At 38.9% G+C, this 16,159-nt stretch overlaps 22 non-coding genes across 22 annotated transcripts; all 22 read left to right on the forward strand.

Annotated features, from left to right (window-relative positions):
• Positions 1-255: 255 nt before the first annotated feature.
• On the forward strand, positions 256-328 carry TRNAA-AGC (transfer RNA alanine (anticodon AGC)). The gene has a single exon. It is a non-coding gene; the product is annotated as a tRNA-Ala (tRNA).
• A 1,808-nt stretch (positions 329-2,136) lies between these two features.
• TRNAA-AGC (transfer RNA alanine (anticodon AGC)) lies at positions 2,137-2,209 on the forward strand. Its single transcript has one exon. It is a non-coding gene; the product is annotated as a tRNA-Ala (tRNA).
• A 353-nt stretch (positions 2,210-2,562) lies between these two features.
• Positions 2,563-2,635, forward strand: TRNAK-UUU (transfer RNA lysine (anticodon UUU)). The gene has a single exon. It is a non-coding gene; the product is annotated as a tRNA-Lys (tRNA).
• Positions 2,636-2,980: 345 nt separating this feature from the next.
• Positions 2,981-3,053, forward strand: TRNAA-AGC (transfer RNA alanine (anticodon AGC)). The gene has a single exon. It is a non-coding gene; the product is annotated as a tRNA-Ala (tRNA).
• A 764-nt stretch (positions 3,054-3,817) lies between these two features.
• On the forward strand, positions 3,818-3,890 carry TRNAA-AGC (transfer RNA alanine (anticodon AGC)). The gene has a single exon. It is a non-coding gene; the product is annotated as a tRNA-Ala (tRNA).
• A 771-nt stretch (positions 3,891-4,661) lies between these two features.
• TRNAA-AGC (transfer RNA alanine (anticodon AGC)) lies at positions 4,662-4,734 on the forward strand. The gene has a single exon. It is a non-coding gene; the product is annotated as a tRNA-Ala (tRNA).
• A 353-nt stretch (positions 4,735-5,087) lies between these two features.
• Positions 5,088-5,160, forward strand: TRNAK-CUU (transfer RNA lysine (anticodon CUU)). The gene has a single exon. It is a non-coding gene; the product is annotated as a tRNA-Lys (tRNA).
• Positions 5,161-5,505: 345 nt separating this feature from the next.
• On the forward strand, positions 5,506-5,578 carry TRNAA-AGC (transfer RNA alanine (anticodon AGC)). Its single transcript has one exon. It is a non-coding gene; the product is annotated as a tRNA-Ala (tRNA).
• A 764-nt stretch (positions 5,579-6,342) lies between these two features.
• TRNAA-AGC (transfer RNA alanine (anticodon AGC)) lies at positions 6,343-6,415 on the forward strand. Its single transcript has one exon. It is a non-coding gene; the product is annotated as a tRNA-Ala (tRNA).
• Positions 6,416-6,768: 353 nt separating this feature from the next.
• TRNAK-CUU (transfer RNA lysine (anticodon CUU)) lies at positions 6,769-6,841 on the forward strand. The gene has a single exon. It is a non-coding gene; the product is annotated as a tRNA-Lys (tRNA).
• A 345-nt stretch (positions 6,842-7,186) lies between these two features.
• On the forward strand, positions 7,187-7,259 carry TRNAA-AGC (transfer RNA alanine (anticodon AGC)). Its single transcript has one exon. It is a non-coding gene; the product is annotated as a tRNA-Ala (tRNA).
• A 771-nt stretch (positions 7,260-8,030) lies between these two features.
• Positions 8,031-8,103, forward strand: TRNAA-AGC (transfer RNA alanine (anticodon AGC)). Its single transcript has one exon. It is a non-coding gene; the product is annotated as a tRNA-Ala (tRNA).
• A 353-nt stretch (positions 8,104-8,456) lies between these two features.
• On the forward strand, positions 8,457-8,529 carry TRNAK-CUU (transfer RNA lysine (anticodon CUU)). The gene has a single exon. It is a non-coding gene; the product is annotated as a tRNA-Lys (tRNA).
• A 345-nt stretch (positions 8,530-8,874) lies between these two features.
• TRNAA-AGC (transfer RNA alanine (anticodon AGC)) lies at positions 8,875-8,947 on the forward strand. Its single transcript has one exon. It is a non-coding gene; the product is annotated as a tRNA-Ala (tRNA).
• A 764-nt stretch (positions 8,948-9,711) lies between these two features.
• On the forward strand, positions 9,712-9,784 carry TRNAA-AGC (transfer RNA alanine (anticodon AGC)). The gene has a single exon. It is a non-coding gene; the product is annotated as a tRNA-Ala (tRNA).
• Positions 9,785-10,981: 1,197 nt separating this feature from the next.
• TRNAK-CUU (transfer RNA lysine (anticodon CUU)) lies at positions 10,982-11,054 on the forward strand. The gene has a single exon. It is a non-coding gene; the product is annotated as a tRNA-Lys (tRNA).
• A 345-nt stretch (positions 11,055-11,399) lies between these two features.
• TRNAA-AGC (transfer RNA alanine (anticodon AGC)) lies at positions 11,400-11,472 on the forward strand. The gene has a single exon. It is a non-coding gene; the product is annotated as a tRNA-Ala (tRNA).
• A 764-nt stretch (positions 11,473-12,236) lies between these two features.
• Positions 12,237-12,309, forward strand: TRNAA-AGC (transfer RNA alanine (anticodon AGC)). Its single transcript has one exon. It is a non-coding gene; the product is annotated as a tRNA-Ala (tRNA).
• A 353-nt stretch (positions 12,310-12,662) lies between these two features.
• On the forward strand, positions 12,663-12,735 carry TRNAK-CUU (transfer RNA lysine (anticodon CUU)). The gene has a single exon. It is a non-coding gene; the product is annotated as a tRNA-Lys (tRNA).
• A 1,189-nt stretch (positions 12,736-13,924) lies between these two features.
• Positions 13,925-13,997, forward strand: TRNAA-AGC (transfer RNA alanine (anticodon AGC)). The gene has a single exon. It is a non-coding gene; the product is annotated as a tRNA-Ala (tRNA).
• A 353-nt stretch (positions 13,998-14,350) lies between these two features.
• TRNAK-CUU (transfer RNA lysine (anticodon CUU)) lies at positions 14,351-14,423 on the forward strand. The gene has a single exon. It is a non-coding gene; the product is annotated as a tRNA-Lys (tRNA).
• A 1,189-nt stretch (positions 14,424-15,612) lies between these two features.
• On the forward strand, positions 15,613-15,685 carry TRNAA-AGC (transfer RNA alanine (anticodon AGC)). The gene has a single exon. It is a non-coding gene; the product is annotated as a tRNA-Ala (tRNA).
• Positions 15,686-16,159: the final 474 nt, after the last annotated feature.

The following is a 16,159-nucleotide window of genomic DNA, read 5'->3' on the forward strand; positions in this document are numbered from 1 at the left end:
TATCTCCCTTGGTTACTCATTCATGAGAAATGTATCTCCAAGATTAGGTAGGGCCTGAGTCTAGGTTAACATACAGTGATATCACTCCTATTCAAGTACTAAACATGCCAACCTGAAGTGTAAAACATCCCCTAGGTGTAGTTAAGGCATCAGTTAGGAGTGAACTGAACACTCATGTTATGGGCAATTAGACTTAAAATAAAGTGTGGACAGCAGTAACGTTACTTTTGAAATGTGATGCTGAGTGAGCACACAGGGGAATTAGCTCAAATGGTAGAGCGCTCGCTTAGCATGCGAGAGGTAGCGGGATCGATGCCCGCATTCTCCATTCTAAAATTTGCATACTTTTTAACTTGTAATTGCCATGGTTGTTGCAGAGTAAGAACAGAAAAGTCACAGATGGCTTTCAAATTTGGTGTCATTATAACAACTAAAGTGGTTTAATCAAAAGTGTTTAGCTCAAATGGTAGAGCGCTCGCTTAGCATGCGAGAGGTAGCGGGATCGATGCCCGCATTCTCCATTTTAAAATTTGCATACATTTTACTTTTTAACTTGTAATTGCCATGGTTGTTGCAGAGTAAGAACAGAAAAGTCACAGATGGCTTTCAAATTTGGTGTCATTATAACAACTAAAGTGGTTTAATCAAAAGTGTTTAGGTATTCTATAGCACGTGAGAGGAATTTGATTTCTTATGCAATCTCAAAATGAAAATTTCACACCTTCCATTTTCATTTCGTCTTATTTTACTTGACATTCTTTCCTCTGAAGGATGTATAAAAGTGAAGTTCCTTGCAAAACAAGAGCAGAGGAATATCCAGAAACAGTTTTCCTTAATAAAAAATGATGAGTCTGCATACCATATTTAAGTGGGAGCCCGGCTAGCTCAGTCGGTAGAGCATGAGACTCTTAATCTCAGGGAAGTGGGTTCGAGCCCCACGTTGGGCGAAAACGAGTATTTTTTGCTGGATGATTGCATTGGCTCTCATAATATGGTGATTAATCTTGCATTAGACATGCACTAACTCCTAAAAATTGTATCTCCCTTGGTTACTCATTCATGAGAAATGTATCTCCAAGATTAGGTAGGGCCTGAGTCTAGGTTAACATACAGTGATATCACTCCTATTCAAGTACTAAACATGCCAACCTGAAGTGTAAAACATCCCCTAGGTGTAGTTAAGGCATCAGTTAGGAGTGAACTGAACACTCATGTTATGGGCAATTAGACTTAAAATAAAGTGTGGACAGCAGTAACGTTACTTTTGAAATGTGATGCTGAGTGAGCACACAGGGGAATTAGCTCAAATGGTAGCGCGCTCGCTTAGCATGCGAGAGGTAGCGGGATCGATGCCCGCATTCTCCATTCTAAAATTTGCATACATTTTACTTTTTAACTTGTAATTGCCATGGTTGTTGCAGAGTAAGAACAGAAAAGTCACAGATGGCTTTCAAATTTGGTGTCATTATAACAACTAAAGTGGTTTAATCAAATGTGTTTAGGTATTCTATAGCACGTGAGAGGAATTTGATTTCTTATGCAATCTCAAAATGAAAATTTCACACCTTCCATTTTCATTTCGTCTTATTTTACTTGACATTCTTTCCTCTGAAGGATGTATAAAAGTGAAGTTCCTTGCAAAACAAGAGCAGAGGAATATCCAGAAACAATTTTCCTTAATAAAAAATGATGAGTCTGCATACCATATTTAAGTGGGAGCCCGGCTAGCTCAGTCGGTAGAGCATGAGACTCTTAATCTCAGGGAAGTGGGTTCGAGCCCCACGTTGGGCGAAAACGAGTATTTTTTGCTGGATGATAGCATTGGCTCTCATAATATGGTGATTAATCTTGCATTAGACATGCACTAACTCCTAAAAATTGTATCTCCCTTGGTTACTCATTCATGAGAAATGTATCTCCAAGATAAGGTAGGGCCTGAGTCTAGGTTAACATACAGTGATATCACTCCTATTCAAGTACTAAACATGCCAACCTGAAGTGTAAAACATCCCCTAGGTGTAGTTAAGGCATCAGTTAGGAGTGAACTGAACACTCATGTTATGGGCAATTAGACTTAAAATAAAGTGTGGACAGCAGTAACGTTACTTTTGAAATGTGATGCTGAGTGAGCACACAGGGGAATTAGCTCAAATGGTAGAGCGCTCGCTTAGCATGCGAGAGGTAGCGGGATCGATGCCCGCATTCTCCATTCTAAAATTTGCATACATTTTACTTTTTAACTTGTAATTGCCATGGTTGTTGCAGAGTAAGAACAGAAAAGTCACAGATGGCTTTCAAATTTGGTGTCATTATAACAACTAAAGTGGTTTAATCAAAAGTGTTTAGGTATTCTATAGCACGTGAGAGGAATTTGATTTCTTATGCAATCTCAAAATGAAAATTTCACACCTTCCATTTTCATTTCGTCTTATTTTACTTGACATTCTTTCCTCTGAAGGATGTATAAAAGTGAAGTTCCTTGCAAAACAAGAGCAGAGGAATATCCAGAAACAGTTTTCCTTAATAAAAAATGATGAGTCTGCATACCATATTTAAGTGGGAGCCCGGCTAGCTCAGTCGGTAGAGCATGAGACTTTTAATCTCAGGGTCGTGGGTTCGAGCCCCACGTTGGGCGAAAACCAGTATTTTTTGCTGGATGATAGCATTGGCTCTCATAATATGGTGATTAATCTTGCATTAGACATGCACTAACTCCTAAAAATTGTATCTCCCTTGGTTACTCATTCATGAGAAATGTATCTCCAAGATTAGGTAGGGCCTGAGTCTAGGTTAACATACAGTGATATCACTCCTATTCAAGTACTAAACATGCCAACCTGAAGTGTAAAACATCCCCTAGGTGTAGTTAAGGCATCAGTTAGGAGTGAACTGAACACTCATGTTATGGGCAATTAGACTTAAAATAAAGTGTGGACAGCAGTAACGTTACTTTTGAAATGTGATGCTGAGTGAGCACACAGGGGAATTAGCTCAAATGGTAGAGCGCTCGCTTAGCATGCGAGAGGTAGCGGGATCGATGCCCGCATTCTCCATTCTAAAATTTGCATACTTTTTAACTTGTAATTGCCATGGTTGTTGCAGAGTAAGAACAGAAAAGTCACAGATGGCTTTCAAATTTGGTGTCATTATAACAACTAAAGTGGTTTAATCAAAAGTGTTTAGGTATTCTATAGCACGTGAGAGGAATTTGATTTCTTATGCAATCTCAAAATGAAAATTTCACACCTTCCATTTTCATTTCGTCTTATTTTACTTGACATTCTTTCCTCTGAAGGATGTATAAAAGTGAAGTTCCTTGCAAAACAAGAGCAGAGGAATATCCAGAAACAATTTTCCTTAATAAAAAATGATGAGTCTGCATACCATATTTAAGTGGGAGCCCGGCTAGCTCAGTCGGTAGAGCATGAGACTCTTAATCTCAGGGAAGTGGGTTCGAGCCCCATGTTGGGCGAAAACAAGTATTTTTTGCTGGATGATAGCATTGGCTCTCATAATATGGTGATTAATCTTGCATTAGACATGCACTAACTCCTAAAAATTGTATCTCCCTTGGTTACTCATTCATGAGAAATGTATCTCCAAGATAAGGTAGGGCCTGAGTCTAGGTTAACATACAGTGATATCACTCCTATTCAAGTACTAAACATGCCAACCTGAAGTGTAAAACATCCCCTAGGTGTAGTTAAGGCATCAGTTAGGAGTGAACTGAACACTCATGTTATGGGCAATTAGACTTAAAATAAAGTGTGGACAGCAGTAACGTTACTTTTGAAATGTGATGCTGAGTGAGCACACAGGGGAATTAGCTCAAATGGTAGAGCGCTCGCTTAGCATGCGAGAGGTAGCGGGATCGATGCCCGCATTCTCCATTCTAAAATTTGCATACATTTTACTTTTTAACTTGTAATTGCCATGGTTGTTGCAGAGTAAGAACAGAAAAGTCACAGATGGCTTTCAAATTTGGTGTCATTATAACAACTAAAGTGGTTTAATCAAAAGTGTTTAGGTATTCTATAGCACGTGAGAGGAATTTGATTTCTTATGCAATCTCAAAATGAAAATTTCACACCTTCCATTTTCATTTCGTCTTATTTTACTTGACATTCTTTCCTCTGAAGGATGTATAAAAGTGAAGTTCCTTGCAAAACAAGAGCAGAGGAATATCCAGAAACAGTTTTCCTTAATAAAAAATGATGAGTCTGCATACCATATTTAAGTGGGAGCCCGGCTAGCTCAGTCGGTAGAGCATGAGACTCTTAATCTCAGGGTCGTGGGTTCAAGCCCCACGTTGGGCGAAAACGAGTATTTTTTGCTGGATGATTGCATTGGCTCTCATAATATGGTGATTAATCTTGCATTAGACATGCACTAACTCCTAAAAATTGTATCTCCCTTGGTTACTCATTCATGAGAAATGTATCTCCAAGATTAGGTAGGGCCTGAGTCTAGGTTAACATACAGTGATATCACTCCTATTCAAGTACTAAACATGCCAACCTGAAGTGTAAAACATCCCCTAGGTGTAGTTAAGGCATCAGTTAGGAGTGAACTGAACACTCATGTTATGGGCAATTAGACTTAAAATAAAGTGTGGACAGCAGTAACGTTACTTTTGAAATGTGATGCTGAGTGAGCACACAGGGGAATTAGCTCAAATGGTAGAGCGCTCGCTTAGCATGCGAGAGGTAGCGGGATCGATGCCCGCATTCTCCATTCTAAAATTTGCAAACATTTTACTTTTTAACTTGTAATTGCCATGGTTGTTGCAGAGTAAGAACAGAAAAGTCACAGATGGCTTTCAAATTTGGTGTCATTATAACAACTAAAGTGGTTTAATCAAAAGTGTTTAGGTATTCTATAGCACGTGAGAGGAATTTGATTTCTTATGCAATCTCAAAATGAAAATTTCACACCTTCCATTTTCATTTCGTCTTATTTTACTTGACATTCTTTCCTCTGAAGGATGTATAAAAGTGAAGTTCCTTGCAAAACAAGAGCAGAGGAATATCCAGAAACAGTTTTCCTTAATAAAAAATGATGAGTCTGCATACCATATTTAAGTGGGAGCCCGGCTAGCTCAGTCGGTAGAGCATGAGACTCTTAATCTCAGGGTCGTGGGTTCGAGCCCCACGTTGGGCGAAAACGAGTATTTTTTGCTGGATGATAGCATTGGCTCTCATAATATGGTGATTAATCTTGCATTAGACATGCACTAACTCCTAAAAATTGTATCTCCCTTGGTTACTCATTCATGAGAAATGTATCTCCAAGATTAGGTAGGGCCTGAGTCTAGGTTAACATACAGTGATATCACTCCTATTCAAGTACTAAACATGCCAACCTGAAGTGTAAAACATCCCCTAGGTGTAGTTAAGGCATCAGTTAGGAGTGAACTGAACACTCATGTTATGGGCAATTAGACTTAAAATAAAGTGTGGACAGCAGTAACGTTACTTTTGAAATGTGATGCTGAGTGAGCACACAGGGGAATTAGCTCAAATGGTAGAGCGCTCGCTTAGCATGCGAGAGGTAGCGGGATCGATGCCCGCATTCTCCATTCTAAAATTTGCATACTTTTTAACTTGTAATTGCCATGGTTGTTGCAGAGTAAGAACAGAAAAGTCACAGATGGCTTTCAAATTTGGTGTCATTATAACAACTAAAGTGGTTTAATCAAAAGTGTTTAGGTATTCTATAGCACGTGAGAGGAATTTGATTTCTTATGCAATCTCAAAATGAAAATTTCACACCTTCCATTTTCATTTCGTCTTATTTTACTTGACATTCTTTCCTCTGAAGGATGTATAAAAGTGAAGTTCCTTGCAAAACAAGAGCAGAGGAATATCCAGAAACAATTTTCCTTAATAAAAAATGATGAGTCTGCATACCATATTTAAGTGGGAGCCCGGCTAGCTCAGTCGGTAGAGCATGAGACTCTTAATCTCAGGGAAGTGGGTTCGAGCCCCATGTTGGGCGAAAACAAGTATTTTTTGCTGGATGATAGCATTGGCTCTCATAATATGGTGATTAATCTTGCATTAGACATGCACTAACTCCTAAAAATTGTATCTCCCTTGGTTACTCATTCATGAGAAATGTATCTCCAAGATAAGGTAGGGCCTGAGTCTAGGTTAACATACAGTGATATCACTCCTATTCAAGTACTAAACATGCCAACCTGAAGTGTAAAACATCCCCTAGGTGTAGTTAAGGCATCAGTTAGGAGTGAACTGAACACTCATGTTATGGGCAATTAGACTTAAAATAAAGTGTGGACAGCAGTAACGTTACTTTTGAAATGTGATGCTGAGTGAGCACACAGGGGAATTAGCTCAAATGGTAGAGCGCTCGCTTAGCATGCGAGAGGTAGCGGGATCGATGCCCGCATTCTCCATTCTAAAATTTGCATACATTTTACTTTTTAACTTGTAATTGCCATGGTTGTTGCAGAGTAAGAACAGAAAAGTCACAGATGGCTTTCAAATTTGGTGTCATTATAACAACTAAAGTGGTTTAATCAAAAGTGTTTAGGTATTCTATAGCACGTGAGAGGAATTTGATTTCTTATGCAATCTCAAAATGAAAATTTCACACCTTCCATTTTCATTTCGTCTTATTTTACTTGACATTCTTTCCTCTGAAGGATGTATAAAAGTGAAGTTCCTTGCAAAACAAGAGCAGAGGAATATCCAGAAACAGTTTTCCTTAATAAAAAATGATGAGTCTGCATACCATATTTAAGTGGGAGCCCGGCTAGCTCAGTCGGTAGAGCATGAGACTCTTAATCTCAGGGTCGTGGGTTCGAGCCCCACGTTGGGCGAAAACGAGTATTTTTTGCTGGATGATTGCATTGGCTCTCATAATATGGTGATTAATCTTGCATTAGACATGCACTAACTCCTAAAAATTGTATCTCCCTTGGTTACTCATTCATGAGAAATGTATCTCCAAGATTAGGTAGGGCCTGAGTCTAGGTTAACATACAGTGATATCACTCCTATTCAAGTACTAAACATGCCAACCTGAAGTGTAAAACATCCCCTAGGTGTAGTTAAGGCATCAGTTAGGAGTGAACTGAACACTCATGTTATGGGCAATTAGACTTAAAATAAAGTGTGGACAGCAGTAACGTTACTTTTGAAATGTGATGCTGAGTGAGCACACAGGGGAATTAGCTCAAATGGTAGAGCGCTCGCTTAGCATGCGAGAGGTAGCGGGATCGATGCCCGCATTCTCCATTCTAAAATTTGCAAACATTTTACTTTTTAACTTGTAATTGCCATGGTTGTTGCAGAGTAAGAACAGAAAAGTCACAGATGGCTTTCAAATTTGGTGTCATTATAACAACTAAAGTGGTTTAATCAAAAGTGTTTAGGTATTCTATAGCACGTGAGAGGAATTTGATTTCTTATGCAATCTCAAAATGAAAATTTCACACCTTCCATTTTCATTTCGTCTTATTTTACTTGACATTCTTTCCTCTGAAGGATGTATAAAAGTGAAGTTCCTTGCAAAACAAGAGCAGAGGAATATCCAGAAACAATTTTCCTTAATAAAAAATGATGAGTCTGCATACCATATTTAAGTGGGAGCCCGGCTAGCTCAGTCGGTAGAGCATGAGACTCTTAATCTCAGGGAAGTGGGTTCGAGCCCCACGTTGGGCGAAAACGAGTATTTTTTGCTGGATGATAGCATTGGCTCTCATAATATGGTGATTAATCTTGCATTAGACATGCACTAACTCCTAAAAATTGTATCTCCCTTGGTTACTCATTCATGAGAAATGTATCTCCAAGATAAGGTAGGGCCTGAGTCTAGGTTAACATACAGTGATATCACTCCTATTCAAGTACTAAACATGCCAACCTGAAGTGTAAAACATCCCCTAGGTGTAGTTAAGGCATCAGTTAGGAGTGAACTGAACACTCATGTTATGGGCAATTAGACTTAAAATAAAGTGTGGACAGCAGTAACGTTACTTTTGAAATGTGATGCTGAGTGAGCACACAGGGGAATTAGCTCAAATGGTAGAGCGCTCGCTTAGCATGCGAGAGGTAGCGGGATCGATGCCCGCATTCTCCATTCTAAAATTTGCATACATTTTACTTTTTAACTTGTAATTGCCATGGTTGTTGCAGAGTAAGAACAGAAAAGTCACAGATGGCTTTCAAATTTGGTGTCATTATAACAACTAAAGTGGTTTAATCAAAAGTGTTTAGGTATTCTATAGCACGTGAGAGGAATTTGATTTCTTATGCAATCTCAAAATGAAAATTTCACACCTTCCATTTTCATTTCGTCTTATTTTACTTGACATTCTTTCCTCTGAAGGATGTATAAAAGTGAAGTTCCTTGCAAAACAAGAGCAGAGGAATATCCAGAAACAGTTTTCCTTAATAAAAAATGATGAGTCTGCATACCATATTTAAGTGGGAGCCCGGCTAGCTCAGTCGGTAGAGCATGAGACTCTTAATCTCAGGGTCGTGGGTTCGAGCCCCACGTTGGGCGAAAACCAGTATTTTTTGCTGGATGATAGCATTGGCTCTCATAATATGGTGATTAATCTTGCATTAGACATGCACTAACTCCTAAAAATTGTATCTCCCTTGGTTACTCATTCATGAGAAATGTATCTCCAAGATTAGGTAGGGCCTGAGTCTAGGTTAACATACAGTGATATCACTCCTATTCAAGTACTAAACATGCCAACCTGAAGTGTAAAACATCCCCTAGGTGTAGTTAAGGCATCAGTTAGGAGTGAACTGAACACTCATGTTATGGGCAATTAGACTTAAAATAAAGTGTGGACAGCAGTAACGTTACTTTTGAAATGTGATGCTGAGTGAGCACACAGGGGAATTAGCTCAAATGGTAGAGCGCTCGCTTAGCATGCGAGAGGTAGCGGGATCGATGCCCGCATTCTCCATTCTAAAATTTGCATACTTTTTAACTTGTAATTGCCATGGTTGTTGCAGAGTAAGAACAGAAAAGTCACAGATGGCTTTCAAATTTGGTGTCATTATAACAACTAAAGTGGTTTAATCAAAAGTGTTTAGGTATTCTATAGCACGTGAGAGGAATTTGATTTCTTATGCAATCTCAAAATGAAAATTTCACACCTTCCATTTTCATTTCGTCTTATTTTACTTGACATTCTTTCCTCTGAAGGATGTATAAAAGTGAAGTTCCTTGCAAAACAAGAGCAGAGGAATATCCAGAAACAATTTTCCTTAATAAAAAATGATGAGTCTGCATACCATATTTAAGTGGGAGCCCGGCTAGCTCAGTCGGTAGAGCATGAGACTCTTAATCTCAGGGAAGTGGGTTCGAGCCCCACGTTGGGCGAAAACGAGTATTTTTTGCTGGATGATAGCATTGGCTCTCATAATATGGTGATTAATCTTGCATTAGACATGCACTAACTCCTAAAAATTGTATCTCCCTTGGTTACTCATTCATGAGAAATGTATCTCCAAGATAAGGTAGGGCCTGAGTCTAGGTTAACATACAGTGATATCACTCCTATTCAAGTACTAAACATGCCAACCTGAAGTGTAAAACATCCCCTAGGTGTAGTTAAGGCATCAGTTAGGAGTGAACTGAACACTCATGTTATGGGCAATTAGACTTAAAATAAAGTGTGGACAGCAGTAACGTTACTTTTGAAATGTGATGCTGAGTGAGCACACAGGGGAATTAGCTCAAATGGTAGAGCGCTCGCTTAGCATGCGAGAGGTAGCGGGATCGATGCCCGCATTCTCCATTCTAAAATTTGCATACATTTTACTTTTTAACTTGTAATTGCCATGGTTGTTGCAGAGTAAGAACAGAAAAGTCACAGATGGCTTTCAAATTTGGTGTCATTATAACAACTAAAGTGGTTTAATCAAAAGTGTTTAGGTATTCTATAGCACGTGAGAGGAATTTGATTTCTTATGCAATCTCAAAATGAAAATTTCACACCTTCCATTTTCATTTCGTCTTATTTTACTTGACATTCTTTCCTCTGAAGGATGTATAAAAGTGAAGTTCCTTGCAAAACAAGAGCAGAGGAATATCCAGAAACAGTTTTCCTTAATAAAAAATGATGAGTCTGCATACCATATTTAAGTGGGAGCCCGGCTAGCTCAGTCGGTAGAGCATGAGACTCTTAATCTCAGGGTTGTGGGTTCGAGCCCCACGTTGGGCGAAAACCAGTATTTTTTGCTGGATGATAGCATTGGCTCTCATAATATGGTGATTAATCTTGCATTAGACATGCACTAACTCCTAAAAATTGTATCTCCCTTGGTTACTCATTCATGAGAAATGTATCTCCAAGATTAGGTAGGGCCTGAGTCTAGGTTAACATACAGTGATATCACTCCTATTCAAGTACTAAACATGCCAACCTGAAGTGTAAAACATCCCCTAGGTGTAGTTAAGGCATCAGTTAGGAGTGAACTGAACACTCATGTTATGGGCAATTAGACTTAAAATACAGTGTGGACAGCAGTAACGTTACTTTTGAAATGTGATGCTGAGCGAGCACACAGGGGAATTAGCTCAAATGGTAGAGCGCTCGCTTAGCATACGAGAGGTAGCGGGATCGATGCCCGCATTCTCCATTCTAAAATTTGCATACATTTTACTTTTTAACTTGTAATTGCCATGGTTGTTGCAGAGTAAGAACAGAAAAGTCACAGATGGCTTTCAAATTTGGTGTCATTATAACAACTAAAGTGGTTTAATCAAAAGTGTTTAGGTATTCTATAGCACGTGAGAGGAATTTGATTTCTTATGCAATCTCAAAATGAAAATTTCACACCTTCCATTTTCATTTCGTCTTATTTTACTTGACATTCTTTCCTCTGAAGGATGTATAAAAGTGAAGTTCCTTGCAAAACAAGAGCAGAGGAATATCCAGAAACAGTTTTCCTTAATAAAAAATGATGAGTCTGCATACCATATTTAAGTGGGAGCCCGGCTAGCTCAGTCGGTAGAGCATGAGACTCTTAATCTCAGGGTCGTGGGTTCGAGCCCCACGTTGGGCGAAAACGAGTATTTTTTGCTGGATGATAGCATTGGCTCTCATAATATGGTGATTAATCTTGCATTAGACATGCACTAACTCCTAAAAATTGTATCTCCCTTGGTTACTCATTCATGAGAAATGTATCTCCAAGATTAGGTAGGGCCTGAGTCTAGGTTAACATACAGTGATATCACTCCTATTCAAGTACTAAACATGCCAACCTGAAGTGTAAAACATCCCCTAGGTGTAGTTAAGGCATCAGTTAGGAGTGAACTGAACACTCATGTTATGGGCAATTAGACTTAAAATAAAGTGTGGACAGCAGTAACGTTACTTTTGAAATGTGATGCTGAGTGAGCACACAGGGGAATTAGCTCAAATGGTAGAGCGCTCGCTTAGCATGCGAGAGGTAGCGGGATCGATGCCCGCATTCTCCATTCTAAAATTTGCATACTTTTTAACTTGTAATTGCCATGGTTGTTGCAGAGTAAGAACAGAAAAGTCACAGATGGCTTTCAAATTTGGTGTCATTATAACAACTAAAGTGGTTTAATCAAAAGTGTTTAGGTATTCTATAGCACGTGAGAGGAATTTGATTTCTTATGCAATCTCAAAATGAAAATTTCACACCTTCCATTTTCATTTCGTCTTATTTTACTTGACATTCTTTCCTCTGAAGGATGTATAAAAGTGAAGTTCCTTGCAAAACAAGAGCAGAGGAATATCCAGAAACAATTTTCCTTAATAAAAAATGATGAGTCTGCATACCATATTTAAGTGGGAGCCCGGCTAGCTCAGTCGGTAGAGCATGAGACTCTTAATCTCAGGGAAGTGGGTTCGAGCCCCATGTTGGGCGAAAACAAGTATTTTTTGCTGGATGATAGCATTGGCTCTCATAATATGGTGATTAATCTTGCATTAGACATGCACTAACTCCTAAAAATTGTATCTCCCTTGGTTACTCATTCATGAGAAATGTATCTCCAAGATAAGGTAGGGCCTGAGTCTAGGTTAACATACAGTGATATCACTCCTATTCAAGTACTAAACATGCCAACCTGAAGTGTAAAACATCCCCTAGGTGTAGTTAAGGCATCAGTTAGGAGTGAACTGAACACTCATGTTATGGGCAATTAGACTTAAAATAAAGTGTGGACAGCAGTAACGTTACTTTTGAAATGTGATGCTGAGTGAGCACACAGGGGAATTAGCTCAAATGGTAGAGCGCTCGCTTAGCATGCGAGAGGTAGCGGGATCGATGCCCGCATTCTCCATTCTAAAATTTGCATACATTTTACTTTTTAACTTGTAATTGCCATGGTTGTTGCAGAGTAAGAACAGAAAAGTCACAGATGGCTTTCAAATTTGGTGTCATTATAACAACTAAAGTGGTTTAATCAAAAGTGTTTAGGTATTCTATAGCACGTGAGAGGAATTTGATTTCTTATGCAATCTCAAAATGAAAATTTCACACCTTCCATTTTCATTTCGTCTTATTTTACTTGACATTCTTTCCTCTGAAGGATGTATAAAAGTGAAGTTCCTTGCAAAACAAGAGCAGAGGAATATCCAGAAACAGTTTTCCTTAATAAAAAATGATGAGTCTGCATACCATATTTAAGTGGGAGCCCGGCTAGCTCAGTCGGTAGAGCATGAGACTCTTAATCTCAGGGTCGTGGGTTCGAGCCCCACGTTGGGCGAAAACGAGTATTTTTTGCTGGATGATTGCATTGGCTCTCATAATATGGTGATTAATCTTGCATTAGACATGCACTAACTCCTAAAAATTGTATCTCCCTTGGTTACTCATTCATGAGAAATGTATCTCCAAGATTAGGTAGGGCCTGAGTCTAGGTTAACATACAGTGATATCACTCCTATTCAAGTACTAAACATGCCAACCTGAAGTGTAAAACATCCCCTAGGTGTAGTTAAGGCATCAGTTAGGAGTGAACTGAACACTCATGTTATGGGCAATTAGACTTAAAATAAAGTGTGGACAGCAGTAACGTTACTTTTGAAATGTGATGCTGAGTGAGCACACAGGGGAATTAGCTCAAATGGTAGAGCGCTCGCTTAGCATGCGAGAGGTAGCGGTATCGATGCCCGCATTCTCCATTCTAAAATTTGCAAACATTTTACTTTTTAACTTGTAATTGCCATGGTTGTTGCAGAGTAAGAACAGAAAAGTCACAGATGGCTTTCAAATTTGGTGTCATTATAACAACTAAAGTGGTTTAATCAAAAGTGTTTAGGTATTCTATAGCACGTGAGAGGAATTTGATTTCTTATGCAATCTCAAAATGAAAATTTCACACCTTCCATTTTCATTTCGTCTTATTTTACTTGACATTCTTTCCTCTGAAGGATGTATAAAAGTGAAGTTCCTTGCAAAACAAGAGCAGAGGAATATCCAGAAACAATTTTCCTTAATAAAAAATGATGAGTCTGCATACCATATTTAAGTGGGAGCCCGGCTAGCTCAGTCGGTAGAGCATGAGACTCTTAATCTCAGGGAAGTGGGTTCGAGCCCCACGTTGGGCGAAAACGAGTATTTTTTGCTGGATGATAGCATTGGCTCTCATAATATGGTGATTAATCTTGCATTAGACATGCACTAACTCCTAAAAATTGTATCTCCCTTGGTTACTCATTCATGAGAAATGTATCTCCAAGATAAGGTAGGGCCTGAGTCTAGGTTAACATACAGTGATATCACTCCTATTCAAGTACTAAACATGCCAACCTGAAGTGTAAAACATCCCCTAGGTGTAGTTAAGGCATCAGTTAGGAGTGAACTGAACACTCATGTTATGGGCAATTAGACTTAAAATAAAGTGTGGACAGCAGTAACGTTACTTTTGAAATGTGATGCTGAGTGAGCACACAGGGGAATTAGCTCAAATGGTAGAGCGCTCGCTTAGCATGCGAGAGGTAGCGGGATCGATGCCCGCATTCTCCATTCTAAAATTTGCATACATTTTACTTTTTAACTTGTAATTGCCATGGTTGTTGCAGAGTAAGAACAGAAAAGTCACAGATGGCTTTCAAATTTGGTGTCATTATAACAACTAAAGTGGTTTAATCAAAAGTGTTTAGGTATTCTATAGCACGTGAGAGGAATTTGATTTCTTATGCAATCTCAAAATGAAAATTTCACACCTTCCATTTTCATTTCGTCTTATTTTACTTGACATTCTTTCCTCTGAAGGATGTATAAAAGTGAAGTTCCTTGCAAAACAAGAGCAGAGGAATATCCAGAAACAGTTTTCCTTAATAAAAAATGATGAGTCTGCATACCATATTTAAGTGGGAGCCCGGCTAGCTCAGTCGGTAGAGCATGAGACTCTTAATCTCAGGGTCGTGGGTTCGAGCCCCACGTTGGGCGAAAACGAGTATTTTTTGCTGGATGATAGCATTGGCTCTCATAATATGGTGATTAATCTTGCATTAGACATGCACTAACTCCTAAAAATTGTATCTCCCTTGGTTACTCATTCATGAGAAATGTATCTCCAAGATTAGGTAGGGCCTGAGTCTAGGTTAACATACAGTGATATCACTCCTATTCAAGTACTAAACATGCCAACCTGAAGTGTAAAACATCCCCTAGGTGTAGTTAAGGCATCAGTTAGGAGTGAACTGAACACTCATGTTATGGGCAATTAGACTTAAAATACAGTGTGGACAGCAGTAACGTTACTTTTGAAATGTGATGCTGAGCGAGCACACAGGGGAATTAGCTCAAATGGTAGAGCGCTCGCTTAGCATACGAGAGGTAGCGGGATCGATGCCCGCATTCTCCATTCTAAAATTTGCATACATTTTACTTTTTAACTTGTAATTGCCATGGTTGTTGCAGAGTAAGAACAGAAAAGTCACAGATGGCTTTCAAATTTGGTGTCATTATAACAACTAAAGTGGTTTAATCAAAAGTGTTTAGGTATTCTATAGCACGTGAGAGGAATTTGATTTCTTATGCAATCTCAAAATGAAAATTTCACACCTTCCATTTTCATTTCGTCTTATTTTACTTGACATTCTTTCCTCTGAAGGATGTATAAAAGTGAAGTTCCTTGCAAAACAAGAGCAGAGGAATATCCAGAAACAGTTTTCCTTAATAAAAAATGATGAGTCTGCATACCATATTTAAGTGGGAGCCCGGCTAGCTCAGTCGGTAGAGCATGAGACTCTTAATCTCAGGGAAGTGGGTTCGAGCCCCACGTTGGGCGAAAACGAGTATTTTTTGCTGGATGATAGCATTGGCTCTCATAATATGGTGATTAATCTTGCATTAGACATGCACTAACTCCTAAAAATTGTATCTCCCTTGGTTACTCATTCATGAGAAATGTATCTCCAAGATTAGGTAGGGCCTGAGTCTAGGTTAACATACAGTGATATCACTCCTATTCAAGTACTAAACATGCCAACCTGAAGTGTAAAACATCCCCTAGGTGTAGTTAAGGCATCAGTTAGGAGTGAACTGAACACTCATGTTATGGGCAATTAGACTTAAAATAAAGTGTGGACAGCAGTAACGTTACTTTTGAAATGTGATGCTGAGTGAGCACACAGGGGAATTAGCTCAAATGGTAGAGCGCTCGCTTAGCATGCGAGAGGTAGCGGGATCGATGCCCGCATTCTCCATTTTAAAATTTGCATACATTTTACTTTTTAACTTGTAATTGCCATGGTTGTTGCAGAGTAAGAACAGAAAAGTCACAGATGGCTTTCAAATTTGGTGTCATTATAACAACTAAAGTGGTTTAATCAAAAGTGTTTAGGTATTCTATAGCACGTGAGAGGAATTTGATTTCTTATGCAATCTCAAAATGAAAATTTCACACCTTCCATTTTCATTTCGTCTTATTTTACTTGACATTCTTTCCTCTGAAGGATGTATAAAAGTGAAGTTCCTTGCAAAACAAGAGCAGAGGAATATCCAGAAACAGTTTTCCTTAATAAAAAATGATGAGTCTGCATACCATATTTAAGTGGGAGCCCGGCTAGCTCAGTCGGTAGAGCATGAGACTCTTAATCTCAGGGTCGTGGGTTCGAGCCCCACGTTGGGTGAAAACGAGTATTTTTTGCTGGATGATAGCATTGGCTCTCATAATATGG

The sequence above is a fragment of the Triturus cristatus genome, chromosome 4_1 (genome assembly GCF_964204655.1).
Source record: "Triturus cristatus chromosome 4_1, aTriCri1.1, whole genome shotgun sequence".
Classification (NCBI taxonomy): domain Eukaryota; kingdom Metazoa; phylum Chordata; class Amphibia; order Caudata; family Salamandridae; genus Triturus; species Triturus cristatus.